The 22,133-nt window shown below is 33.9% G+C and overlaps 2 pseudogenes; both read left to right on the top strand.

The window, feature by feature from the left end:
- Positions 1–1,377: 1,377 nt before the first annotated feature.
- On the top strand, positions 1,378–7,967 carry LOC149408951 (RNA-binding protein 47 pseudogene; annotated as a pseudogene).
- Positions 7,968–15,327: 7,360 nt separating this feature from the next.
- On the top strand, positions 15,328–21,570 carry LOC149408950 (putative RNA-binding protein 46 pseudogene; annotated as a pseudogene).
- The last annotated feature ends 563 nt before the right edge of the window (positions 21,571–22,133 follow it).

The raw sequence follows: 22,133 nt of genomic DNA, 5'->3' as shown, positions 1-22,133 counted from the left end.
AATAAATAAATATGTGGCTATGGAAGATTATACTACAGCTACTGCCGGCTACATTCCAGAGTGGAAGACGTGACTGGTAACCCCATGGGGAAAGGCGAACATTCAGGAAAGTATCTTCTAATCTATTTACAATTTGGTACTGCCACCCCGGGAACCATTTATTGGATAACTACACCTCTGCCATAGGTCACCCCAAGTGGTTTGGTGACTTAGCGTGGGTTCATGGGGTGAGGTTTGCTCGGGTCTTGGCGGTGGATGTGTCCTCCAGCTACGTGGAAGGCCGGAGAGACAGGTTGAGGGAAACCTTGTGACCTTTCCGGCAGAACTCTTTTGGAACATCGTCTTGCACCGCAGTGGGAGGGATGGATTCATACGTCCGTCACTCCTGGACCCACAGACCTCGGTTTCCTACCCACCCCTCAAACCTTATCCTTCCCAAAACTTCCTCTCCTTCCCTTCCTTTAAAAGACCCTCCACACAGCATCTTCAAAGATGACATAGGTCTGAGGGAAAATATTTTCCTCAGGGCTTCCTGTGTGGAGCTATTGTTAAACAAACAAAAAAAATGGCTCAGTAACATAACTAGTTCTGAATATTTCAAATAATTGAGGTTAATGAGGGCGTACTGTATAGGGCCCGCAAATACTTTAATAGTACACAACTGCTAACCCTGTACAAATCACAAGTGCGCCCCACGGTTGGATTTGGCAGCCCGAAAATACCTGAAAAAACCCTCGACTCTGTGCAGAAAATCTGTGCAGGTCTGTTTGATAGATTCTCCCATCTTAAAAAAACGGATTGCAATCTTTAGAGCATATGCTTGTTCTACCGGTATTTCTATGGAAGATGCTCCGAGGAACTAGCATCATTAATCCGTTCAGCACCGGAGCATAGTCGGGAAACACGCCAAATGCATACCCAACATATGTACACGGTTAACATTACTCGCATGAGAACGGGTCGTTTCTACGGCTCGTTTCTGTGTTCAACGGCTCGGCTGTGGATATCTTATCTATCTGTCTATATTATGATAATTTTGTATCCTGATCATTTGTTATCCTGACTAAGAAACCATTGGTTTCGAAACATGTCAATCCTATTTGATTTAAATAGTTGTGTATACAAAGTATTTTAATTATTTTTTAACTGATTCTCAATATACGGGCCCATGTAAAGTGGGATTATTTTCACAATGTCTACATTTCTGTCGGTAGAGTGTCCGACTCCTGATTGTACGATACAAAATTTCAGCCCTTTGACTTTTAATTAATCGCTCAGATGGCTCAGTCTGTTTTGGGAGTTCCGCGCGTTCGTAGCGGCGCTGCAAGCAACTATTTTTTAAAACTTTTCGCGCTGCTAACATTGAATTTTACGACCATGTATCCCCAAGAAACAGAAGACAGCGTATTGCAAAACATAGTGAAAATAGTTTATTATTCCGGGTACAAATTAATACAAAGGAATAGACAGAGACATTATGGACCTCCTCCAAATTGGATCGGCCCGCCTCCGACGGGCTGCGAAGTCTTCATGGGAAAACTTCCCAGAGACCTTTATGAAGACGAACTTATTCCGGTTTTCGAGGAAGTTGGAACGATCTACGAGCTGCGACGGATGATGGATTTTTCTGGATTTAACAGGGGATTTGGATTCGTGCGTTACACCAACGAACAGGACGCCTGGAAAGCGGTAGAAATGTTGAACAATTGCAGAATTCGACCTAGTAATGCTATCGTGGTAGCAAAATCTTTCGATAATAACCGCCTCTTCGTTAGTGGGCTGCCATTAGACGCAAGTAAAGAAGAAATCTTGAAAGAATTTAGTAAGCTTGTGTCTGGTCTAGTTGATGTGATGATGTATCCTCTCATGCATAACCCTTTACATAACCGAGGGTACGTCTTTCTGCATTTTGATAGTCATCGTTCAGCAGCTTTGGCCCGAAGGGCTCTCATACCTGGTCCTCTGACATCCTTTGGAGACAAGCTGGTGGTAGACTGGGCCGAACCGGAACCCATCGTCGGAAATAATATCATGAAGCAGGTAAGAACCAATAAGTTATATTGTATTTTATACATTTTTGTTGTTTTCCTATCTAAATTTTCTAGTTGTACAATCGTAAAATCCTAACTTAATATCATTTCCGTGTATGTTAGATGTAGATCTTTGGTACTTTTATTGGTAAAATTTCCGAACAATATTATAAATACGACCAAATTATCTAAATAACACTTCGTTTCAACGTAATTAGTACAATTTTGGCTTTATGTTTGAGATAGAAAATTGGTTATTATTATTCGTAGGTAGTACGAATATTTTAAAGTAAGTACCTTTGTTTTCTAATATGCACCGCCGTTTTTTTTGTTGAGTTTGTGATTGCACCTTCAGGTGAAAATCCCAAAACTGCATTGTGTCATGATCATCATTTTGATTATTATTGTGCAATACTTTTCAATTGTTCTCACTGCGTTTATATTTTAGTTCAAGTATTTATTTTTTTTATATTTTTATTTATTTTATAAAATACTGTTTTATTATTCAAATTTACATAGTAAGAACATATTTCAATAAAAATTAACATGTTTACCTTTACAAGAGTCTAAAATTCGTGTGTAAAGGGAAAAAAAACTTTTCATACATATTTATTTATTTATTATTATAACACCCCCTAATGGGCTTTTACACACTACAAAGTTTAATAGTAGAGTATCACAGTTATTATAGATTCTACAAAATTAAAACAATAAAGGAAACATAATACAACGAAAAAAGAAAAAATATTAAATGTTACAACAAAAGCATATAATAAAATAAGATTAGTAAAAATGATAAGAAGTCTCACATAAATAGATATTCAAAATAAAAATATATATATTGCGGAAATTATAGATGTCTATTTGTGTATCGATCTATAAAAGAATTGAAATAAACAATATTTATATTGATTATTTTTAAGATGAAATATATCTCCAAGATCAGAGTATTTATTTCCGAGACTGTGAAGTCTTGGAATTGGGGAATTGAAGTCTTGAATTTGGGGAAAAAACACAGTGACTATTCAACACACTTTTAAAAAGTGATATAAAGTCATTAAAAACGATGAAATTTTTTCTTCACGGGTGTTGTTACTCTTGTGCAATCATAAAAAGGCGAACAGACCATAATGTTACATTGATATACTCAAATTTCCGGTCGGTGGCGTCGTTAGTGTATATTTTGTGGTTATAAAAAATTATTGACAAAAATTATAGAAAATTTTGTTTTTTAATTCCTCTTTTGGCCACCTGCAAAGTTAAGTATGTCATTCTGTGCCGTTGATAGAACTGTTGTCACCTCTCCCTCTTAAATGAATCTAATAAATAATAACAATAGAACTAGAGTACAATAGTCAGCCACACGGAGTGAATCTTGAATAAAAATGATTGATTTTGTTTCATTTCTTTGTCATTTAGGTAAAGATTTTGTTCGTCCGAAACGTATCCGCCAGAGCAACGGAAAACGACATATTGATAACTTTTAGCAGATACATCGATCCATTCACTATCGAACGAATTAAAAAGGTTGAAGATTTTGCCTTTGTTCATTTTATCACCAGACAAGATGCTGAAAAAGCATTGCGATTGTTGAAATGCTGCACTTTGGACGGGTTCAAGTTAGAACTGAAATGGGCTAGACCTGTCGACAAGATATATACTAAGAATATACGCAGAGAAAGCAAAAATGGTTGTTTTTCGGTAGAGTTAAAAAATCCTCACCAGATATATGAAAAACAGGATTTGAAGCCTGTGAATTTGAGTATCAATAATTTAGGCATAATTGGTCAAATGCCAGAAAAAAGTAATAATGTTTATGCAAAATCTGCCCCCGATGTACTTGATGACTACTGCAAAAGGTTAGTTTTTTTCTATTTTATTATTTAAACATATATTTTTGTATTACAAAATATAATAATTATACATGTGTCCTGGGGTAGAGTGCACAAATCTTGGGAGGTAATTCTACATTGATGGTAGAAGTAAAAAATATATATAACTTTTATTCAATAATACTTTACTCCCAGACACCCTGAATACGAGCTGAAGTTCTCTGCTTTGTCCCGGGACTAACACAATAGTTTTTCGAAATCAGACCTTTTTCCATAGGAGAATATTTATTTTCCCATAAAAAACAATTCAACTTTTTTTAAATATTTTTTATTTACCTAAAAACTACCTTCAGATGTTGGAATTTCGAAAAAAGTAATGTCGACAAGATCTTCGTGTGATATTGACCTAGAAAGGTTTTTGATACTCTTAACAATCGGCGTCACAACACCCCGACGGGAACAACCCCTTATTTAAACCGGTAAGAATACCCAGCAAGAAAAAACCCAACAAACAGAATACAGCGTATTGCAAAACATAGTGAAAATAGTTAATAAATCCGGGTACGAATTAATACAAAGAAATGGACAGAGATATTATGGACCTCCTCCGAATTGGATCGGCCGATGTAAGTTCCCGGCGACGTGGAATTTACAGCGTTTTCTGGAGTTGGCATGTAACTTGAGACCTTACGTGTCACATTTTCGTGACTAGATTCCAACTACTCGTTTATACGATTGAATCCCATGTGATTTAAATTCTAAACGTTTACACGTGCTTTAATATTTTGTGTGCTTAGTTCTTAGAAAAAATATAGGCATAACCAAAGCTAAAGCGGTGAATAAAATGTTTTTTGTAAAATTTTTATATTTGAAATTAAATATATACATTCTATTATTTTAATTCATAAAAGTTTTTATGTGTTAGTTTATAAAAGTTTTGCTAAATACACAAATGTAATATTTAACTATTTTATGATAATTTTATTATAAAGGTTTATAATACGGCACTTTGTACCTCTTAGCGTCTGCAAATAACCGGAACTATTGGATCTTTTCGAGTTACTAGATAATTTAACACTTACTCAATCATCGACAAATCGAGATTTATATACCATTTTAATCGTCTCGGCGAGACGAGATCAGTGGCATTTTCAACTCAATTTGATTTGACAAGTACGATTATCGTGAGCAATAGATATGATCCTATATGCGATTTTATCCCAGATATTCAACGTCACTTTGTTAATTGTTTCTATCGTGTATTAAACTAACTCCATTGATATCAACAAGCGACGTTGCCGTCGTTATTTGTGTCAAACGCAGGTGTACTAATAATTTTATAAAGTAATGTAATATTTTAACAATTGTATGCCAAAATAGCCTCTAAAGTAATATTATTTAGAGCTCATTATCGTACGACATTGCGTATTAGTCTAAACAATATTCGAAAGGAACTATAAGGCTCAAGAATTGTGTGCAAAATCTAAAGTAATATTATTAAGAGCCCATTATCGAATGATGTTGTGTGCTAGCCAAAGCTGGTTTGTTTGTATTGGTACATCTGAAGCTAGCTTCAGTTTAGTTTACGGGAATACATGAATGACTTGCTACTGGCTAATTTATAATATTAAATATTACCGTTATTCATGTGTAAAACTCGGTTGACTGGTTGGTTTGTTCTTGCTTTTTGTCAGATAGTATATTTACTTACAATATGTCACAGAGGAGAGTTGATAAAATCTTTCAGCTTTGCGAAATGGATTTTAAATACGGTAAGCTATTTCATATTTCTAAATAATAACCTAAATTGTAAAATATAGAAATTAACAATTTTAATCTATGCTTATCAAATGAGTACAGAATAATTACCGTATTTTATTATATAGGTCATGATTTTTTTCTTTCTTTTTTGAGAACCCAAGCAGTAAAATTATTACTCTGCCTACCCCTGCGCGGAAACGGCGTGATGGTTAGTTAGTTAGTTAGATAATAATCTGAAATATTACAGAGCTACCTTAGCTTGTAGTAAATTGTTATAGGTAATATCAGAAATGCTGCTAATTAATATTCCCTTGCAAATGCGTAATAAGTCTGTTATTTTGTCATTATATTAGGATAGGTTTCACATTTGTTTGACTTACTTACTACATTGAGCTATTATTATTAGATAAATATATAATATATTATGCTTTATTTTAGAAACCAAAACTGAAGTAATGTTAGAAAGGGGTCCGTCGATGTCCGACGATGATGATTCACTATACAAACCGAACAACGTTACTTCTTCGACTGAATCAGGTATCTACAGAAAACATGTTTAATACTCATGAAACAATCAATACGTAACATATAATTTGATTATTATATGGTCAGAGGTGCGGCCCAGAAAGCCGAAGGTCCTAGGTGCGATTCCCAGATGTGACCGTATCTTTTCTGTTTCAGATTTTAGATTGAGTGATGCTAATATTGTCTTCATTTAATTAAATAATTTAATTTAATTATAATTATTTTACAAGCAATAATTATTCGCCTGAAACACTCATCCGAATTGAAAAAAACTCCTGATAAAAGATACATGACGCCAACGGGACTCGAACCCGTGTCCCCTCGATTTCCGGTCGACAGCTCTGACCACTGATCTATGGCGGCTTATCGCTTATCCGCGAAATAATTCAATATATACTAGTGTTTCATTAAAAATTACTGCTTGTTTATAATTTGAGGTTTTACTAATTAAGTTTAAAGAAAGCTAATTAATGTATTGTTCTTTTTTAGATATGAAAATTTCCAACGCCGATGATGAGCAACATCATTTAGAGAAGCAGGAGGCAATCGAAGTGTCATCGACTACAACTCGAAGCACTATTTCTACTAGTAAAGGAGCACGAGTGCATGACCGTAAAAACTCATGTCCTTATTGTACTAAACTGGTAACGAACTTCACACGTCACTTCACGTTCACTTGAGACCATGATTCCTATCACTATTGTATTAGCACCCAACATCCCTTAGAGGCAGAAGTTATTGAACACAATAAAATTTTGGATACTGATCTGCGAGAAAGAAAAAGAAAGCGAGAATTGATTTCAAGGCAAATAAGAAACATAGGTAATTATCTTTATAATCAGAACGTTATCAGTAAACCAGATGGAATAATGATACCGTATCGCCGTCCAAGGAAGACTGTGGATGCTAAAATCATCTTCTATATTACTATGCCCAGACAATTCTGAAATTTGAGAATCTTTGAGAACTCAAATATTTCCTGTATTTCAAAATGATAATATTGCAAAAATAGCAATGTCTGACCCATTAATATGTTTATATGGGTCTTTATTATTAAGTAATCACACGGAACACCATTTGAAGACACATATAACATCGAAGATGAGGGATTTAGCCAAGCTGTATATAGTTATTATAGAACCGAAACCTTCAATTTCAACCTTTGATTTAGCGTTTGACCCTGTGCATTTTGATGTTTTTATTAAAACCGTACAGATAAATAGTGGTTACGATGAAATTACAGGTTCTGTAAAAATTCCTAGCATGCCTCAACGACTTTGTACGGCTATAAAAGATTGTGCTGATATCTTTATTCGTCGAACAATACAGAATTCTACGCTAACCACTTCATCGAAAGAAATTTAAAAAAATAAATTGTCTGATTTTAAAACGGTCTTAAATCATTCTTGGAAGTTAGAAATATCTACCAATGCTGAAAAATCAAGAAAAAAACAAAAAATGTTGAAATCTGATGCTATGCCTTCAACTATCGATCTTAAAAAAATGTGCGACGAAGTTATGAAACTAGAACTGAATATAGCACAACGATTTGAAAATGAAAAATCTTATGCGGTCTATGAGGAACTTTGTAAAACAACAATTGCTCATATTATAATATTTAATAGGAGAAGAGCTGGTGAGGTAGCGAGAGCACCTTTGGAAAATTATATAGCCGGCCAACATGAAAAACAAGATATTCCTAAAGAAATTATGGAAATCATGAGTTCTGAGGAACAAAATGCTATAAATGCTTTAAACTGCTTCCATATTCCAGGAAAAAGAGGAAGAACAGTTCCAATTCTTCTTCGAGATCAAATGAAAAAAAATATAGACACTCTATTTGCATACCGACATTTAGTTGGAATTTCAAATGAAAACAAATACTTATTTCCAAAAGCAGCAGGTGAACCTTATTTCTGTGGTACGCAAATTCTAAGAGACCTAAGAAGTAAGTTTTCCCTCATAAATCCGGATCATATGACTTCAACTGGGCTACGACACCATGTTGCAACCATGAGCCAAGTAGCTGGAAAAAATAATGCATATGTGAATGCATTGTCCCATTTCTTAGGGCATACACCAGGTACAAATAAGGGCAATTATATAATACCCCACCCGGCCCTCGAGAAAGGTAAAGTTGGCTTGAATTTACTACAATTAGCTGAAGAAAAAAAAGGTTCCTTAAGAAAATCTGATAAAACGAACATTACTTGTCAAAACGAAATAGACAATTCTGACCCTCTACCTACTGAACCAAATTTGTTGACTGAAGAAACAGTAAAAGAGAATGTGAATTCTAATATGGATACATCGGATAATTGTTTAGAGGAGGCTGAAAGTAATACATTACCGACTCATTCACTTGCAAAAAGAAAGGGTAACATAATTAGAAGGAGATGGGATGAGAAAGAAAAAGATGCGCTTTATAAAAACTTTGAAAATTACTTTGTCGAAGGAAGAGATCCAGGCGCTGGAAAAATCAACGAAATTAAAAGAGAAAGGGGAATCTTATCAACACGATCGTGGAAACAGATAAATACATTTATAAATAATCATCGTGTGAAGAAATTGCCCTTACCTAAAGAACTGCAGAGAAAAAGAGATTTCTCCTTGCAAGATGCTTAACGAATGCTCGAACGACTCCAGTAACATACGTTATGAGCCAACGTCATGAAACGTAAAGTCATGCGATTCAGTTGGTGCCAAGTAAAGTAGCTATTGACTCGTTACTCGTTGTATCTATGAGTTTTTTTTTCAGTCTGATAAAGATTTGGTATGCATATTATTTTAAATAATTAATTAGTTGAAAATGAATGCAATTTTTTTTTTAATATGATTTATTTCTCTATTTTGTTAAACTCTGATAATGTCAGTTTTGTATAACGTATTGTATATAATTTTAAACTGCAATTATGTAAAAATCATTACTTAAATAGTTTTTAAGTTTGTTTTAGTTCTGTAGAATTTCCTAATGAAAGTTTTTAAGAATGTCTGAAAATAAAAAAATGAAAATGTGAATTTTTTCAAATTTGTTTTTTATTTTACCAAACAATGAATTTGTGCAAAATTTTATTAAAACACAAGACTTGTGCAATATTCATGGCAACATATTGTCTACCAGTGTTGACGTATTTTGACAGCTGCTTCAATTGATCTAGCTTTAACAATCATAATACTAGAAAATCAAACTAAAAAAGTGGTTAACTCGTCTAATCAGTAGAGTGCGCGTTGGGACAGTGAATTTTTTATCCCACAAATTATCTCGCTAAGGCGGAATACTCGTCATTATTCTGGTGTTTGTACCACAAAATACAACTCAGTGCAAAAGTGACTCGATCATTATATAAACACAAAAAACCTATCCCAAAGGCGTTTTTAGCGTCACAAAGGCTCTGCCATCTCTCATACAAGAAACAAGCAATGTGTCGTTTTTTTCTTTTGTGTGAAACTTTGAAATCAACTACCTTAATGAATACACTATGCTCCATCTGTAAAAAAAACATTGACACCCCGTCAGACTTCATCTCATGTTGTATCTGCGACGATAACTACCACTTCATTTGTGCCGATTTTTTTTTTTTTTTTTTTACAGTGAATACCTCACAAGGGTCCCAACTGCTCCCGTCTGGAGCCAGTGAGACTATGGCATCCCCAATTGGGGGATGTTGTGAGGCTGAAGGTAAGTGGGGAAGGGAAAGAGGAAGGTGGGGAAGTACCTGGCTATTCAGATCTAGTCACTAAACACGGCTAAAGCCATTTGGAGCAACGTTTCAATTCTGAATGGTGGTCTTACACCAGGGCGATCCTGGTAGTATCTTCCACTCTGGAACGTGCCGCAAATATACTATATATTATTTTAATTAATTAATTGTGAAATAACACAAATTAATCAAATAAAATATCCGATATCGCAGAGACCTCACGGCGAGGAACTAAGATTTTACAGTGGCGCTGCAAACTTTGCACAAAAACACAAAAAAACTCAAAAAAAAATACGTCTGAAAAAAATCTAGAACTGACATCTATCGAGAAACCTAATAAACAACCATCATCAACACCAAAATCTACAATTGCCGCCTCATCATACGCCAGTGTGAACTTACCACCAACAACCACAGATGGCTCTAGTAATCTGACAATCGATCTATTTTTAACTGAATTCGCAAATTTCAAAGACTCAGTTAATGAATCTGTTGGAAAAAAATACGATGCAATCCTGCTCCAAAATAATGAAATATTAAAAACCATTCAAAACATATCTCAACAGCAAGAAGATTTAAAATATCGAATAAATAATTTGGAAAAACTACATGAACAAGTAAACTCAGCCTTAAATTCAAGACTTGGGGACAAACTAAACACGGGAACAATCGGATTGTCTGGCCCCATTACACCCATATACGTCTCAGAACTCCTCACGTCTAAAGGCAAACGGCTTTGGTATCTAGCTCGCCAACGTGCGACTGAATGTAAATATAGGTACGTCTGGACGAAAGCAGGTCTAATCTACATGAAAAAAGATGACTCTTCTCGACCTATATTAATAGACTCAGAACAAGCTATACCGAAGCTCTGACTACCTGCTCTTTATTCTAATTATCGTTATAAAACTACTCACTACCGCTTTATATCGCCATTTCATACTCTATAACATAACAGCACTATATTATATGAACACCTAGGTTTTTGCATAACTCCAATTTGTACTGGAATAATTTTAATCCTAATTTTAATTTTAACTTTAATTTTAATCTTTATTCTCTCTAGAATGGTAACTACACTTATTATAAGATTATTATTTGATTTATTAGTAATATTACTAATAATTCGGCAAAAGAGAACTCTAATCAACATATTTTATATTACCCAGATATTACTTATTGTTCATACTTATACTACTTTTTACTGTCTTTTGAAAGAGAAAATGCCACACACTAACTACATACGTTATTTATTTCCTGGATTTTATTTCAGATATTATTTCTTACTCAGATATATTTTATTTTTCCTAACTACATCATTTTGTTTACAGTTTTGTCGCTACATATTTCGTACTACAAGTATTTATATGATAATAAAATACTGTTTTAAAACTTTACCCAGAAAACAATAATTAATTTTTGAATTCTAATGGTAATAAACGATCTTCAACATAAAATCGATAGTATCTTAGTGCCAAATACTGAAATAATTCTTGAAAACATTAACGAAATTGTGCAATTTAATTGGGAATCCAATAGGATTAATATTGTTCATCAAAATATTCGAACGATGGGAAACTTGGATGATTTTCTTATATTTTTGGAAGAATTAAAAGCTGTGGTAAAGTTCCATGTACTAATTCTCACTGAATGCAGGTTAAATGATTCATACATAGCCAAACAAATTTCAGGCTATAACGAATACCATACAACATCGCATATTAACCAAAATAGCGGAGTAGTAGTATATATCGACAACACATTAAATTCCTTAGTACAAGAAATAAACATAAATCAGTGTAATTGTTTAAAAATCAACCCAAAAAACATAAAATTAATCACAAACAGATTATCGATTATGAGGCTTTATTAAATGATCTTAATAATAAAAATTGGGAATATGTTTATAAAGAGACTGAAGTTAACAATGCTCTAAACTATTTTATTAATGAAATCAATACATTCATAACAAAACACACAATAACTAAACGCATACCATATAGTAAAATACATCTCACACCATGGATTACCAACGGCATTGTTAAATCTATACACAAAATAAATCACCTTCATAAAATAGCTAAACGAGACCCATTGAACGATACTAAACAGCAAAACTATTACCGATACTATATTATAATAAAACAAATAAAAAACTTTATTCCACTTGATTTTATTTTGACCGTAACCGGTTTCAGCTCGTCAAAGCCATCTTCAGACTGGTACTGGTACCGATACCGTAATATTTGCAAAACCGTTATTCGCAAATGCAAAGAGCGTTATTATAAATTCTTACTTGATAAGGATAATTCCAGCAAAAACATGTGGAATGTTGGCATCGACAATTGAAACAAAGGAACAATCTTTTTCATTTAATATTAAACCAACTACTGTAGAAGAGGTCTTAAAAATAATCAACAGCCTTAATACTACACATGCAAAGGGTCCAGATAGTCTAAATACACAAATACTAAAAAAAAAAAAAAATCAGATTTCTGCTCCGCTATCATATATTTACAACTTAAGTTTTGCATCAGGAATATTTCCTGATCACTTCAAAAAATCAATAATTGTCCCAATTCACAAAAGTGGACCTAAATCTCTTGTAGAAAACTATAGGCCAATATCACTATTAAGCGCGATATCCAAAGTCATTGAAAAGCTTTTCAAAACTAGGTTAAACGAATATGTGGAGAAACATAACATTCTAAGTCCTAACCAATACGGCTTTCGGTCGGGTAAGGGAACGGATGATGCCATCGCATGTCTCACTGAAACTTCTACAGGGAATATGAACCGTGGCAAGAAAACTATTGCCCTTTTCCTGGACCTGGCCAAGGCATTTGACACAATATCTTATAAAATTCTTTTACAGAGACTTAGAAATATAGGAATAAAGGGAAAAGCTTTTCAATGGATAGAAAGTTATATATCTAATAGATTTCAACAAACCAGAATTAACAAGGCTATTAGCACTTCACTAAAATACACTTTTGGGGTACCACAAGGAAGTACACTTGGGCCCCTTCTCTTTATTATATACATAAACGAACTTTGTAACCAACACATTGGTGGTAAAATTATCACGTTCGCTGACGATACAGTTATTTTGTTTGAAGGAGATGATTGGAAAGAAACACACCACCTTGCGAACTTAGGTATAAACAGAGTAAAACAGTGGCTGGACAGTAATTTGCTTACACTAAACATACAAAAAACAAAATATCTCACATTTAGCGCTACCCTTGCAGGTCAACCCAAAACACCTCATCACCTCACAATACATAATATTAAGTGTAGCCTTGGAAATAATAACCATACTTGTAAATCCGAAACCCTTAAATGTGTTAAATCTATTAAATATTTAGGTATAATAGTGGATAACCATCTTAAATGGAAACAACAAATTGAAAACACAGCTAATAAAGTGCGCAAACTTATTTATATATTTATAGCATTGCGGGAAATTATAAAAACTCAAGACATTAAAAAAATATACTACGGGCTCTGCAACTCCGTCATAACCTACGGTTGCATTGGATGGGGTGGAACAGGATTAACAATATTATACCCGCTACTGATGGCACAGAAATCCATTCTACGCGTCATTATGAAGAAACCCTTCAGATACTCGAGCGACGCTCTCTTCAAGGAGTTTAATGTGCTTGATGTTCGACAGTGTCACATAAAAAATAACAATCTGCGTCCACAAAAATAAAAACAAAACGATAACAGTCGATCATAATCATCAAACCAGAAGTAAGAGCAGAAACGACCTTTCTATTCCAACTAGCAATACTGCGGCTTATCAAAAAGTTTTCTCATACCTGGGACCAAAAATATACAACAAAATCCCCTCTCAATTTAAACTGTGTGAATTATCAGCCTTCGGTACTAAAATAACAAAATGGTTATTAGACTTAAGTAGGACAGATTCAGAAAAATTATTAAAAAACGTAGTCTGAGTTGATTTCTTCGATTTTGTATTTTGTATTTACATAAAAAATATTTTTTTTATTTTTCTTTCATACATTGATATATTATATTTTTATTTTATATTGTACATGTACCTATCTGGATTTTATTGTTTATTACTGCTCAATTGTATTTTCCTAAAAAAATATTTTCTTTCTATTTTTCTTTCTTACATTTATATGTTATATTTTAATTTTATTTTATATTTTACATGTACCTACCTGGAATTATGTACACGCAACCTGCCAATTTGACTGTCCAAAAACGGGAAACTTCCTAGTTGGACAGTCAAAGCTTCCTTTTATATTTGTATATCTTGTATGTAATAAATGTAATAATAATAAATAAATAAAAATAAAATAAATAAATAAATATGTGGCTATGGAAGATTATACTACAGCTACTGCCGGCTACATCCCAGAGTGGAAGACGTGACTGGTAACCCCATGGGGAAAGGCGAACATTCAGGAAAGTATCTTCTAATCTATTTACAATTTGGTACTGCCACCCCGGGAACCATTTATTGGATAACTACACCTCTGCCATAGGTCACCCCAAGTGGTTTGGTGACTTAGCGTGGGTTCATGGGGTGAGGTTTGCTCGGGTCTTGGCGGTGGATGTGTCCTCCAGCTACGTGGAAGGCCGGAGAGACAGGTTGAGGGAAACCTTGTGACCTTTCCGGCAGAACTCTTTTGGAACATCGTCTTGCACCGCAGTGGGAGGGATGGATTCATACGTCCGTCACTCCTGGACCCACAGACCTCGGTTTCCTACCCACCCCTCAAACCTTATCCTTCCCAAAACTTCCTCTCCTTCCCTTCCTTTAAAAGACCCTCCACACAGCATCTTCAAAGATGACATAGGTCTGAGGAAAAATATTTTCCTCAGGGCTTCCTGTGTGGAGCTATTGTTAAACAAACAAAAAAAAATGGCTCAGTAACATAACTAGTTCTGAATATTTCAAATAATTGAGGTTAATGAGGGCGTACTGTATAGGGCCCGCAAATACTTTAATAGTACACAACTGCTAACCCTGTACAAATCACAAGTGCGCCCCACGGTTGGATTTGGCAGCCCGAAAATACCTGAAAAAACCCTTATTTTAATTATTTTTTAACTGATTCTCAATATACGGGCCCATGTAAAGTGGGATTATTTTCACAATGTCTACATTTCTGTCGGTAGAGTGTCCGACTCCTGATTGTACGATACAAAATTTCAGCCCTTTGACTTTTAATTAATCGCTCAGATGGCTCAGTCTGTTTTGGGAGTTCCGCGCGTTCGTAGCGGCGCTGCAAGCAACTATTTTTTAAAACTTTTCGCGCTGCTAACATTGAATTTTACGACCATAGACAACATAGATAAACAGAAGACAGCGTATTGCAAAACATAGTGAAAATAGTTTATTATTCCGGGTACAAATTAATACAAAGGAATAGACAGAGACATTATGGACCTCCTCCAAATTGGATCGGCCCGCCTCCGACGGGCTGCGAAGTCTTCATGGGAAAACTTCCCAGAGACCTTTATGAAGACGAACTTATTCCGGTTTTCGAGGAAGTTGGAACGATCTACGAGCTGCGACGGATGATGGATTTTTCTGGATTTAACAGGGGATTTGGATTCGTGCGTTACACCAACGAACAGGACGCCTGGAAAGCGGTAGAAATGTTGAACAATTGCAGAATTCGACCTAGTAATGCTATCGTGGTAGCAAAATCTTTCGATAATAACCGCCTCTTCGTTAGTGGGCTGCCATTAGACGCAAGTAAAGAAGAAATCTTGAAAGAATTTAGTAAGCTTGTGTCTGGTCTAGTTGATGTGATGATGTATCCTCTCATGCATAACCCTTTACATAACCGAGGGTACGTCTTTCTGCATTTTGATAGTCATCGTTCAGCAGCTTTGGCCCGAAGGGCTCTCATACCTGGTCCTCTGACATCCTTTGGAGACAAGCTGGTGGTAGACTGGGCCGAACCGGAACCCATCGTCGGAAATAATATCATGAAGCAGGTAAGAACCAATAGGTTATATTGTATTTTTTACATTTTTGTTGTTTTCCAATCTAAATTTTCTAGTTGTACAATCGTAAAATCCTAACTTAATATCATTTTCGTGTATGTTCGATGTAGATCTTTGGTACTTTTATTGGTAAATTTTCCGAACAATATTATAAATACGACCAAATTATCTAAATAACACTTCGTTTCAACGTAATTAGTACAATTTTGGCTTTATGTTTGAGATAGAAAATTGGTTATTATTTTTCGTAGGTAGTACGAATATTTTATAGTAAGTACCTTTGTTTTCTAATATGCACCGCCGTTTTTTTTGTTGAGTTTGTGATTGCACCTTCAGGTGAAAATCCCAAAACTGCATTGTGTCATGATCATCATTTTGATTATTATTGTGCAATACTTTTCAATTGTTCTCACTGCGTTTATATTTTAGTTCAAGTATTTATTTTTTTAATATTTTTATTTATTTTATAAAATACTGTTTTATTATTCAAATTTACATAGTAAGAACATATTTCAATAAAAATTAACATGTTTACCTTTACAAGAGTCTAAAATTCGTGTGTAAAGGGAAAAAAAACTTTTCATACATATTTATTTATTTATTATTATAACACCCCCTAATGGGCTTTTACACACTACAAAGTTTAATAGTAGAGTATCACAGTTATTATAGATTCTACAAAATTAAAACAATAAAGGAAACATAATACAACGAAAAAAGAAAAAATATTAAATGTTACAACAAAAGCATATAATAAAATAAGATACATTAGTAAAAATGATAAGAAGTCTCACATAAATAGATATTCAAAATAAAAATTTATATATTGCGGAAATTATAGATGTCTATTTGTGTATCGATCTATAAAAGAATTGAAATAAACAATATTTATATTGATTATTTTTAAGATGAAATATATCTCCAAGATCAGAGTATTTATTTCCGAGACTGTGAAGTCTTGGAATTGGGGAATTGAAGTCTTGAATTTGGGGAAAAAACACAGTGACTATTCAACACACTTTTAAAAAGTGATATAAAGTCATTAAAAACGATGAAATTTTTTCTTCACGGGTGTTGTTACTCTTGTGCAATCATAAAAAGGCGAACAGACCATAATGTTACATTGATATACTCAAATTTCCGGTCGGTGGCGTCGTTAGTGTATATTTTGTGGTTATAAAAAATTATTGACAAAAATTATAGAAAATTTTGTTTTTTAATTCCTCTTTTGGCCACCTGCAAAGTTAAGTATGTCATTCTGTGCCGTTGATAGAACTGTTGTCACCTCTCCCTCTTAAATGAATCTAATAAATAATAACAATAGAACTAGAGTACAATAGTCAGCCACACGGAGTGAATCTTGAATAAAAATGATTGATTTTGTTTCATTTCTTTGTCATTTAGGTAAAGATTTTGTTCGTCCGAAACGTATCCGCCAGAGCAACGGAAAACGACATATTGATAACTTTTAGCAGATACATCGATCCATTCACTATCGAACGAATTAAAAAGGTTGAAGATTTTGCCTTTGTTCATTTTATCACCAGACAAGATGCTGAAAAAGCATTGCGATTGTTGAAATGCTGCACTTTGGACGGGTTCAAGTTAGAACTGAAATGGGCTAGACCTGTCGACAAGATATATACTAAGAATATACGCAGAGAAAGCAAAAATGGTTGTTTTTCGGTAGAGTTAAAAAATCCTCACCAGATATATGAAAAACAGGATTTGAAGCCTGTGAATTTGAGTATCAATAATTTAGGCATAATTGGTCAAATGCCAGAAAATAGTAATAATGTTTATGCAAAATCTGCCCCCGATGTACTTGATGACTACTGCAAAAGGTTAGTTTTTTTCTAATTTATTATTTAAACATATATTTTTTTATTACATAATATAATAATTATACATGTGTCCTGGGGTAAAGTGCACAAATCTTGGGAGGTAATTCTACATTGATGGTAGAAGTAAAAAATATAAATAACTTTTATTCAATAATACTTTACTCCCAGACACCCTGAATACGAGCTGAAGTTCTCTGCTTTGTCCCGGGACTTACACAATAGTTTTTCGAAATCAGACCTTTTTCCATAGGAGAATATTTATTTTCCCATAAAAAACAATTCAACTTTTTTTAAATATTTTTTATTTACCTAAAAACTACCTTTAGATGTTGGAATTTCGAAAAAAGTAATGTCGACAAGATCTTCGTGTGATATTGACCTAGAAAGGTTTTTGATACTCTTAACAATCGGCGTCACAACACCCCGACGGGAACAACCCCTTATTTAAACCGGTAAGAATACCCAGCAAGAAAAAACCCAACAAACAGAATACAGCGTATTGCAAAACATAGTGAAAATAGTTAATAAATCCGGGTACGAATTAATACAAAGAAATGGACAGAGATATTATGGACCTCCTCCGAATTGGATCGGCCGATGTAAGTTCCCGGCGACGTGGAATTATCAGCGTTTTCTGGAGTTGGCATGTAACTTGAGACCTTACGTGTCACATTTTCGTGACTAGATTCCAATTACTCGTTTATACGATTGAATCCCATGTGATTTAAATTCTAAATGTTTACACGTGCTTTAATATTTTGTGTGCTTAGTTCTTAGAAAAAATATAGGCATAACCAAAGCTAAAGCGGTGAATAAAATGTTTTTTGTAAAATTTTTATATTTGAAATTAAATATATACATTCTATTATTTTAATTCATAAAAGTTTTTATGTGTTAGTTTATAAAAGTTTTGCTAAATACACAAATGTAATATTTAACTATTTTATGATAATTTTATTATATAGGTTTATAATACGGCACTTTGTACCTCTTAGCGTCTGCAAATAACCGGAACTATTGGATCATTTCGAGTTACTAGATCATTTAACACTTACTCAATCATCGACAAATCGAGATTTATATACCATTTTAATCGTCTCGGCGAGACGAGATCAGTGGCATTTTCAACTCAATTTGATTTGACAAGTACGATTATCGTGAGCAATAGATATGATCCTATATGCGATTTTATCCCAGATATTCAACGTCACTTTGTTAATTGTTTCTATCGTGTATTAAACTAACTCCATTGATATCAACAAGCGACGTTGCCGTCGTTATTTGTGTCAAACGCAGGTGTACAAATAATTTTATAAAGTAATGAAATATTTTAACAATTGTATGCCAAAATAGCCTCTAAAGTAATATTATTTAGAGCTCATTATCGTACGACATTGCGTATTAGTCTAAACAATATTCGAAAGGAACTATAAGGCTCAAGAATTGTGTGCAAAATCTAAAGTAATATTATTAAGAGCCCATTATCGAATGATGTTGTGTGCTAGCCAAAGCTGGTTTGTTTGTATTGGTACATCTGAAGCTAGCTTCAGTTTAGTTTACGGGAATACATGAATGACTTGCTACTGGCTAATTTAAAATATTAAATATTACCGTTATTCATGTGTAAAACTCGGTTGACTGGTTGGTTTGTTCTTGCTTTTTGTCAGATAGTATATTTACTTACAATATGTCACAGAGGAGAGTTGATAAAATCTTTCAGCTTTGCGAAATGGATTTTAAATACGGTAAGCTATTACATATTTCTAAATAATAACCTAAATTGTAAAATATAGAAATTAACAATTTTAATCTATGCTTATCAAATGAGTACAGAATAATTACCGTATTTTATTATATAGGTCATGATTTTTTTCTTTCTTTTTTGAGAACCCAAGCAGTAAAATTATTACTCTGCCTACTTCTGCGCGGAAACGGCGTGATGGTTAGCTAGTTAGTTAGTTTGTTAGATAATTATCTGAAATATTACAGAGCTACCTTAGCTTGTAGTAAATTGTTATAGGTAATATCAGAAATGCTGCTAATTAATATTCCCTTGCAAATGCGTAATAAGTCTGTTATTTTGTCATTATATTAGGATAGGTTTCACAATCAATACGTAACATATAATTTGATTATTATATGGTCAGAGGTGCGGCCCAGGAAGCCGAAGGTCCTAGGTGCGAGTCCCAGATGTGACCGTATCTTTTCTGTTTCAGATTTTAGATTGAGTGATGCTAATATTGTCTTCATTTAATTAAATAATTTAATTTAATTATAATTATTTTACAAGCAATAATTATTCGCCTGAAACACTCATCCGAATTGAAAAAAACTCCTGATAAAAGATACATGATGCCAACGGGACTCGAACCCGTGTCCCCTCGATTTCCGGTCGACAGCTCTGACCACTGATCTATGGCGGCTTATCGCTTATCCGCGAAATAATTCAATATATACTAGTGTTTCATTAAAAATTACTGCTTGTTTATAATTTGAGGTTTTACTAATTAAGTTTAAAGAAAGCTTATAAATGTATTGTTCTTTTTTAGATATGAAAATTTCCAACGCCGATGATGAGCAACATCATTTAGAGAAGCAGGAGGCAATCGAAGTGTCATCGACTACAACTCGAAGCACTATTTCTACTAGTAAAGGAGCACGAGTGCATGACCGTAAAAACTCATGTCCTTATTGTACTAAACTGGTAACGAACTTCACACGTCACTTCACGTTCACTTGAGACCATGATTCCTATCACTATTGTATTAGCACCCAACATCCCTTAGAGGCAGAAGTTATTGAATACAATAAAATTTTGGATACTGATCTGCGAGAAAGAAAAAGAAAGCGAGAATTGATTTCAAGGCAAATAAGAAACATAGTTAATTATCTTTATAATCAGAACGTTATTAGTAAACCAGATGGAATATTTATACCGTATCGCCGTCCAAGGAAGACTGTGGATGCTAAAATCATCTTCTATATTACTATGCCCAGACAATTCTGAAATTTGAGAATCTTTGAGAACTCAAATATTTCCTGTATTTCAAAATGATAATATTGCAAAAATAGCAATGTCTGACCCATTAATATGTTTATATGGGTCTTTATTATTAAGTAATCACACGGAACACCATTTGAAGACACATATAACATCGAAGATGAGAGATTTAGCCAAGCTGTATATAGTTATTATAGAACAGAAACCTTCAATTTCAACCTTTAATTTAGCGTTTGACCCTGTGCATTTTGATGTTTTTATTAAAACCGTACAGATAAATAGTGGTTACGATGAAATTACAGGTTCTGTAAAAATTCCTAGCATGCCTCAACGACTTTGTACGGCTATAAAAGATTGTGCTGATATCTTTATTCGTCGAACAATACAGAATTCTACGCTAACCACTTCATCGAAAGAAATTTAAAAAAATAAATTGTCTGATTTTAAAACGGTCTTAAATCATTCTTGGAAGTTAGAAATATCTACCAATGCTGAAAAATCAAGAAAAAAACAAATAAGTTTGAAATCTGATGTTATGCCTTCAACTATCGATCTTAAAAAAAATGTGCGACGAAGTTATGAAACTAGAACTGAATATAGCACAACGATTTGAAAATGAAAAATCTTATGCGGTCTATGAGGAACTTTGTAAAACAAAAATTGCTCATATTATAATATTTAATAGGAGAATAGCTGGTGAGGTAGCGAGAGCACCGTTGGAAAATTATATAGCCGGCCAACATGAAAAACAAGATATTCCTAAAGAAATTATGGAAATCATGAGTTCTGAGGAACAAAATGCTATAAATGCTTTAAACTGCTTCCATATTCCAGGAAAAAGAGGAAGAACAGTTGCAATTCTTCTTCGAGATCAAATGAAAAAAAATATAGACACTCTATTTGCATACCGACATTTAGTTGGAATTTCAAATGAAAACAAATACTTATTTCCAAAAGCAGCAGGTGAACCTTATTTCTGTGGTACGCAAATTCTAAGAGACCTAAGAAGTAAGTTTTCCCTCATAAATCCGGATCATATGACTTCAACTGGGCAACCATGAGCCAAGTAGCTGGAAAAAATAATGCATATGTGAATGCATTGTCCCATTTCTTAGGGCATACACCAGGTACAAATAAGGGCAATTATATGATACCCCACCTGGCCCTCGAGAAAGGTAAAGTTGGCTTGAATTTACTACAATTAGCTGAAGGAAAAAAAGGTTTTTTTTGAAAACTTTGAAAATTACTTTGTCGAAGGAAGAGATCCAGGCGCTGGAAAAATTAACGAAATTAAAAGAGATAGGGGAATCTTATCAACACGATCGTGGAAACTGATAAATACATTAATAAATAATCATCGTGTGAAGAAATTGCACTTACCTAAAGAACTGCAGAGAAAAAGAGATTTCTACTTGCAAGATGCTTAACGAATGCTCGAACGA

This window comes from Hesperophylax consimilis, unplaced genomic scaffold (genome assembly GCF_061612785.1).
Source record: "Hesperophylax consimilis isolate HC1 unplaced genomic scaffold, BYU_Hcon_1.0 scaffold_40, whole genome shotgun sequence".
Lineage (NCBI taxonomy): Eukaryota > Metazoa > Arthropoda > Insecta > Trichoptera > Limnephilidae > Hesperophylax > Hesperophylax consimilis.
The sequence above is the reverse complement of the archived record's forward strand: the minus strand, read 5'-3'. Positions and strand labels throughout refer to the sequence as shown.